The sequence below is a fragment of the Moschus berezovskii genome, chromosome 10, assembly GCF_049115385.1.
Source record: "Moschus berezovskii isolate FMDL1 chromosome 10, NW_MosBer_1.0, whole genome shotgun sequence".
NCBI classification, from domain to species: domain Eukaryota; kingdom Metazoa; phylum Chordata; class Mammalia; order Artiodactyla; family Moschidae; genus Moschus; species Moschus berezovskii.
The window spans coordinates 53440044-53448740 of NC_142469.1; positions in this window are offsets into that span (position 1 = coordinate 53440044).

Sequence of the window (8697 nt, forward strand, 5' to 3'; positions counted from 1 at the left end):
TAATTCTTGTAATTGATTCAACATGTCCGCAAAAAAACTGGGCTCCGGTTGCACACAGTGGTAACCAGTTTAGTGATTCCATCTGTATTGGTTTTTGGCTTTCTCGGTTGCATGTCCTTCACTTTCTTGTGTTGTTTCAACTTTCCCAAATGAACAACCCACAGACAAGTTGCTATTTGGTTATATTTTAGGGCAAGGGGTAAAAAGATAGAAATAAATCTCACTTATGAATGAATATAGATGTCAAAATACTAAAATAAAACAGAACAAAAATAAGAAACCATATCACATAGTACATTGTAAAAAAGAGGCTTACTTTAGGAATGCAAAAGACATGTTTTATTGAAGTAATCAATGGTCCCTAACACTTTTGGCTCCAGGAACTGGTTTTGTTGACAATTTTTCTGTGGATCAGGGGTGGGGGGATGATTCCAACACATTACATTTTTAATTCACTTTATTGCTATTATTGTTACATCCATACCACCTCAGATCATCAGGCCTTAGATCCCAGAGTTTCGGGACCCCTGAATAATTGACATGCAAAAACTATATAGACGTAAAGTGTATAATTTTATGTATTCGCTCTTAGAATTGCCAGCATAATTAAGATAATTAACAAAGCCATCATCCCCAAAGTTTCCTTGCGCCCTATTTTAATCTAATTTATCATATCAGTGAAATATAAAATTATAAAGATGTCTTATTTAAAATTAGGCAATTGAAAAAATCTACCTGACAAGAGTAAATATGAATGTGGATTAAATAAAGGAATGAGAGCATAACATAAGAATGTAAGCTGGTAAAACTACCTTGGAAAACAATCTTTTATTATTTTTAATATAAAACATGAACAGAATTTACGACTTCATGATCCCCTTTTGTTCTATATCCTAATAAACACATACATACACATATGCTATATGCTCACATAGCATAGTTTTTGCAACAAAGTTCTCCTTCAAGAAGAGAATGGCTAAAAGTAAAATAATATTACAGAGAAGTGAAAATGAGCTATGCTGCTGCTGCTGCTAAGTCGCTTCAGTCGTGTCCGACTCTGGGCTAGCCCATAGATGGCAGCCGACCAGGCTCCGCCGTCCCTGGGATTCTCCAGGCAAGAACACTGGAGTGGGTTGCCATTTCCTTCTCCAATGTGTGAAAGTGAAAAGTGAAAGTGAAGTTGCTCAGTCGTGTCAGACTAGTAGCGACCCCATGGACTGCAGCCCACCAGGCTCCTCTGTCCATGCGATTTTCTAGGCAAGAGTACTGGAGTCGCGTGCCATTGCCTTCTCCCGAAAATGAGCTATCAGTTCAGTTCAGTCGCTCAGTCCTGTCCGACTCTTTGCGACCCCATGAATCACAGCACACCAGGCCTCCCTGTCCATCACCAACTCCCGGAGCTCACTCAAACTCATGTCCATTGAGTCGGTGATGCCATCCAGCCATCTCATTCTCTGTCGTCCCCATCTCCTCCCACCCCCAATCCCTCCCAGCATCAGACTCTTTTCCAGTGAGTCAACTCATCACATGAGGTGGCCAAAGTATTGGAGTTTCAGCTTTAGCATCAGTCCTTCCAATGAACACCCAGGATTGATCTCCTTTAGAATGGACTGGTTTCATCTCCTTGCAGTCCAAGGGACTCTCAAGAGTCTTCTCCAGCACCATAGTTCAAAAGCATCCATTCTTCGGCGATCAGCTTTCTTCACAGTCCAACTCTCACATCCATACATGACCACGGGAAAAACCATAGCCTTGACCAGACGGACCTTGTTGGCAAAGTAATGTCGCTGCTTTTTAATATACTATCTAGGTTGGTCATAACTTTCCTTCCAAGGAGTAAGTGTTTTTTAGTTTCCTGGCTGCAATCAGCATCTGCAGTGAATGAGCTATAGCACCACCTTAAACGATAGTATAGCATTGATAATGGAGAGTCCACCCAATCTGATGAGTTTCCTAATGTCATGTCATGACGACTGCAGAGTCCACACCAAATAAAATTTCACCTGAATATAATCAGTTCTTTAAACCTAACTTCCTTTTTCTTGGAAATACAAGAGAACGAAGATCAGTTTAATAACACCTCAAGTACAGAGACAAATCCAGACTATGTGACATTCTGTAAGACAACAATATTGCCTTAAAAAGGTAATACCATGAAGAAAACATAAGAGGGTGATCTGTTTCTAGATTAAAGAAGGCTAAAGAAATATCAGTATACAGTGTGTGCACACTGAAAAGAACTGAAGGCATTTTTGAGACAGTTATGAAAATTTTAATATGGGTTGTATACTAATCGTTCAAGGGAATTTTAATTTTCTTTTGTTTAATAGTATTATTTATTTAGAACATATTTCTAATTTTTTATAGATGCACGCTCAATTTTTGCTTTATTGATTTATGAATCTTGGTTGTGTGTATCAATAATTTGTTTTGCTTTATCATGCAGCAAATGGGACAATATGTTAAAAACTAAATGCAACTGATGTAGATATAGATATTCACTGAAATTTTATGAATTTAAATGTTGTAAGATAAATTTTATAATTCTAAATAAATTTAAATTATTTTATTCTAAAAAATTAAAATAAATATTCCTTTCTCTAGCTTCTTTAGGTCTCTATCATTTTTCATTCTGGCGTTAGAATTCTTTTACTCACACACAGATCTGATCAAGCTATTTATTTCTCAAGGCTTAATTTAAATAGCACTGTTCTGAGACGTTTCACTTAACTTCCCAGGAATAATCCATTGTTTTGGATTGTTTTGGTTTTGATGATCCCCTACATGATTTGCCATAATAACTATACAGTTGATATTCTATCTTAGTCTAAGTGTTATTCAGCTTTTTATTACTCTTTCTAAACCCTAATATATTTTTGTAGGCAACTGAACTGCTGAGATTTAGACTGCTCAGTTCAGTTCAGTTGCTCAGTCGTGTTGGACTCTGCAATGCCAAGGAGTGCAGCACGCCAGGCTTCCCTGTCCATCACCAACTCCTGGAGCTTCCTCAAACTCATGCACATCAAGTCGGTAATGCCATCCAACCATCTCATCTGCTGTTATCCACTTCTCCTTCTGCCTTCAATCTTTCCCATTATCAGGGTCTTTTCCAATGAGACAGTTCTTCGCATCAGGTGGCCAAAGTACTGGAGCTTCAGCATCAGTCCTTCCGATGAATATTCAGGACTGATTTCCTTTAGAATTGACTGGTTTGATCTTCTTGCAGTCCAAGGGAATCTCAAGAGTCTTCTCCAACACCACAGTTCAAGAGCATCAGTTCTTTGCCACTCAGTTTTCTTTATGGTCCAACTCTCACATCCATACTTTACTTCTGGAAAAACCATAGCTTTGACTAGATGGACCTTTGTTGGCAAAGTAACTCTCTGCTTTTTAATACACTGTCTAGGTGATCATAGCTTTTCTTCCCAGGGGAAAGCATCTTTTCATTTCATCTGCAGTGATTTTGGAGCCCAAGAAAATAGAATCATTCACTGTTTGCATTGTTTCCCCATCTATTTGCCATGCACTGATGGGACCGAATGCCATGATTTTTGTTTTTTGAAAATTGAGTTATAAGTCAGCCTTTTCACTCTTCTCTTTCACTTTCATCAAGAGCCTCTTCAGTTCCTCTTGGCTTTCTGCCATAAGGGTGGTGTCATCTGCATATCAGAGATTATTGATATTTCTCTTGGAAATCTTAGTTTCAGCTTGTGCTTCACCAGCTCAGCATTTCTCATGTTGTACTCTTCAAATAAGCTAAATAAACAGGGTAACAATATATAGCCTTCCAATTTGGAACCAGTCTTTTTTTCCATGTACAGTTCTAACTATTGCTTTTTGACCAGCATACAGATTTCTCAGGAGGCAGGTAAGGTGGTCTGGTATTCTCATCTTGTTAAGAATTTTCCATAGTTTGTTGTGATCCACACAAAGACTTTGATGTAGTCAATAAGGCAGAAGTAGATATTTTTCTGGAACTCTCTTGCTTTTTCTATGACCCAGCAGATGTTGGCAATTTGATCTCTGGTTCCTCTGCCTTTTCTAAATCCAGCTTGAACATCTGGAAGTTCTCAGTTCACGTACTGTTGAAGCCTGGCTTGGAGAATTTTGAGCATTACTTTGCTAGAATGTGAGATGATTGCAATTTTGTGATAGTTTGAACATTCTTTGGCATAGTGTTTTTGAAGATTTGAATGAAAACTGACATTTTCCAGTCCTGTGGCCACTGCTGAGTGTTCCAAATTTGTTGGCATATTGAGTGTAGCGCTTTCACAGCACCATCTTTTAGGATTTTAAATAGCTCAGCTAAAATTCCATCACCTCCATTAACATTTTTTGTAGTGACACTTCCTAGGGCCCACTTGACTTCACATTCCGGGATGTCTGGCTCTAGGTTAGTGATCACACCATCGTGATTATCTGGGTCTTTAAGATCTTTGTATAGTTCTGTGTATTCTTGCCACCTCTCCTTAATATCTTTTGCTTCTGTTAGGTCCATACCATTTCTGTCCTTTCTTTTGCCCATCTTTGTATGAAATGTTCCCTTGGTATCTCTAATTTTTTTGAAGAGATCTCTAGTCTTTCCCATTCTATTGTTCTCCTCTGTTTATTTGCATTGATCACTGAGGAAGACTTTCTTTCTCTCTTTGCTATTTTTGGAAATCTGCATTCATATGGGTATATCTTTGCTTTTCTCCTTTGCCTTAGCTTCTCTTGTTTTCTCAGCTATTTGTAAGGCCTCCTCAGACAACCATTTGCCTTTTTGAATTTCTTTTTTGGGGGCATGGTCTTGATCCCTGCCTCCTGTAAAATGTCAGGAACCTCTGTCCATTAGTCTGCTCTTACACCTAAATACTAAAAATAGTCACATTGTAATGCACACATCTGAATATTTCTTATGACACATTTTAATATGCTATTATTTAAGAACCGAATCAATATAAAAATCACATATTCAAAAATCATTTAAAATAGCTCTCTGTCACATATGCAACATCGATCTCAATATATTTTGAAGAATAAAGCTTTCCTAAAGGTCTAATACACTACTGTAAAAAATCTACTATCAGACATCATGATACAAACTAATATATACATTTGGCAAAATTATGGATGGTGACACTCAAAGAAGTTTACTGTTTTTTTTTTTTTAATTTTAAAGCTCCTTTTAATTAATATAGTAATTTTATTTGAACATCGATATCTTGAAATGAATTTTGACAGTGTTTTTACTCCTGAGTTGCTTTTAAAAATAATATGTAATAGATATAAGATAAAATCCGTCTATAATAGAAAAAATTCTGCCTATCTAAGCTACTCAAACATAATCCACTCTAACATGTGGGTCATTGATTACATTTCTGTCAGCTTCTTCAGTTCAGTTCAGTTCAGTCACTCAATCGTGTCCGACTCTCCGCGACCCCATGAATCCCAGCATGCCAGGCCTCCCTGTCCATCACCAACTCCCGGAGTTCACTCAAACTCATGTCCACTCATGTCCAGAGTCAATGATGCCATCCAGCCATCTCATTCTCTGTTGTCCCCTTCCCTCCGGCCCCCAACCTTTCCCAGCATCAGAGTCTTTTCCAGTGAGTCAACTCGTTGTTACTATCACTGACATTTTAATGTCATCATTTGTTGAGAGAAAATTTAGGTAATGAAAGGTCTTGTATTTAATTAGCTTGCATAGATTTTATTGTTTGGATGACAAATCAATTTATTTAATATACACAACTAAAGGAAAAACAAACACTACCTCATTTAGTCTATTGATTTCCCCCCAGGTTTTTGCTATTTTGCTTTTGGTTATTTTTTTATAGTTTTCTTGCCATGCTTGGATTGAAACCTAGACCTCCAGCCACAGTAGTGACCATTCAAGCTAGTCGTACATGCAAAGTAAAGTATGCTCTCCTTGCTGACCTTCCTGGTCTTCGCTTAGAATTAGACAACTTATTTTTTTTTCTCTTATGCCAGTGGCAGAGCTACTCCCTTCATGAAAAGCTTCTGCATCCATATGTATTAGACAAAGCATGAAGCCCTGGCTGCTGTGTACTGCTTTCCTAGCACATAGAGCTTGCTCAGTGCTTATATTTCAGCTCAGGAGACAAATAGAAGGCTTAAGAAGGCTTCAATTTTTCTGAGGTCTTAGTTTACTCTGCCAAGTAGAACTACAAAAGACTTTGTGTTTCTATATCTTTTTGACGATGAGTCCACAAAGGAAATAATTTATATGGCTTCCCTCCTGGTATGTTCCCTCTTCATCAAAAGAAATACACTTAAATGCAATAGGTATAATTAAATTAAACACTGCAGTACAGGCATAAACTCTAGGCTTTGTTTATAAACTGATGATCAGAATTCCATGTTAATGAAACAGAGCTATTGCTTTCTAAATAGAGGTTAAAACAAATGAAAAGGCAGGCCTCATTTGTGTGTTGTCAAGTTGCATTATTCTACTGCTGAGGTATAGCAGTACAGCTATTCTGAAACATTTCCATGTGCTAACCTCAATAATGATAATACAGCAACAACTATGTCTATAAAAATCCTTTACAATTCACAGTGTATGCATTGGATCCTATGTTATGTATACATATTTAAGTTTATAGTCACTAAAAATGGAACTGAGAGACCACTTGGATCCTGTAGTTTCTTAACATTAAAAAAATGTTACAGGATGGACCATTCTTTTATATTGCAGGTGTCATTTTCCAGAGACAATATATCATAGTGGTTAAGGACTCGGATTTTGAAGTCAGGTTATCTGGTTGTTTGTTTGTTTCACAAATTCTGTCAGTTAGTAGCTGCATAATTTTTGACAGTTTACTTAACTTTCTATGCCAAGTGAGAGCTCAACAGAGCAGTTGGAATATAGGAGGACTCAAAATCAACAATAGCTGTGTGTTTGTGTGTGTGTTTTTAATATAATTTTCTTATTACCTGTTGTGTAATTTTGCCACATTGTCTATTTGTGTTGCACTACAGGGTCCCCTAACCGGTTCTGAATGGCAATCTCTGGCAGGCATTTGAGGAGGCACAGCATGGTGGTGTGTGACAGGAAAAGTATGAGAGAAGTGATGAAAGTATATCTTCCCTTTGCCACACAGACAGTGTGGATCAGGATTGGTGCCTGGCATGTATTAAATTTGCATTATGTATTAACTTTGTATTATCTTCCACAAATGGTTCTTAGTTTAAATTTCAATATTCTCTTAACAACAAAAATGGATGGAAATTTTAAAAGATGTTCTTTCTTGTAGGTCTATATGTCTATATATGTCTTCTATTTCTTTAACTATATTGTATGTTTATCCACAAATATAAGCATGTACTTTTCTCTTTCTCTGTATGTGTCAAAGGATAAGCAGAAGTATAGGTGAGAAAGTTATCTCAAAATTGCTAAAATTAAACTCTACAAACAACAGGGAAAGAGAGACCATACTAAAGAGCATAAGTGCTAATCAGGTAGGAAATAGGATCTACTCAGTCTCCCAGGATAGACTCACTTTACTTTAAGCCCACACTAGCTGCAGATTGATTATATTCTTTGCAGCTAAACATGCAGAAGCTCTATACAGTCAGCAAAAGCAAGACCAGGAGCTGACTGTGGCTCAGATCATGAACTCCTTATTGCCAAATTCAGACTTAAATTTAAGAAAGTAGGGAAAACCACTAGATCATTCAGGAATGGCCTAAATCAAATCAAATCCCTTTTGACTATACAGTGGACGTGAGAAAAAGGTTTGCAGGACTAGATCTGATAGAGTGCCTGAATCACAGCACGCCAGGCCTCCCTGTCCATCACCAACTCCCAGAGTTCACCCAAACTCACTTCCATCTAGTCGGTGATGCCATCCAGCCATCTCATTCTCTGTCTCCCCTTCACCTCCCACCCCCAATCACTCCCAGCATCAGAGTCTTTTCCAGTGAGTCAACTCGTCACATGAGGTGGCCAAAGTATTGCAGTTTCAGCTTTAGCATCAGTCCTTCCAATGAACATCCAGGATTGATCTCCTCTAGAATGGACTGGTTGGATCTCCTTGCAGTCCAAGGGACTCTCAAGAGTCTTCTCCAGCACCACAGTTCAAAAGCATCCATTCTTCGGCGATCAGCTTTCTTCACATCCAACTCTCACATCCATACATGACCACAGGAAAAACCATAGCCTTGACTAGACGGACATTTGTTGGCAAGGTAATGTCTCTGCTTTTCAATATGCTCTCTAGGTTGGTCATAACTTTCCTTCCAAGGAGTAAGCGTCTTTTAATTTCATGGCTGCAATCAGCATCTGCAGTGATTTTGGAGCCCAAAAAACTAAAGTCTGACACTGTTTCCACTGTTTCCCCATCTATTTCCCATGAAGTTATGGGACAAGATGCCATGATCTTTGTTTTCTGAATGTTGAGCTTCAAGCCAACTTTTTCACTCTCCTCTTTCACTTTCATTAAGAGGCTTTTTAGTTCTAGACTCAAATAAAGTCAATATAGCCCCTACCTCTTGGTGGAAATATGACAGGTCAAATTGTGGCTAGCTGGGGTTGGGAATTTTGTGGCCATTTTGGTGGAAAAACAATTTTCGACAGTATAGAATATTCTTTTAATGTTGATACATGTTAGTGCTCTTAAAATGTGTTGCTTTCTAAATGAATATCTTTAGTTCTCCCCTAGTAATTAACACATTTAAAATGTATAAGACATA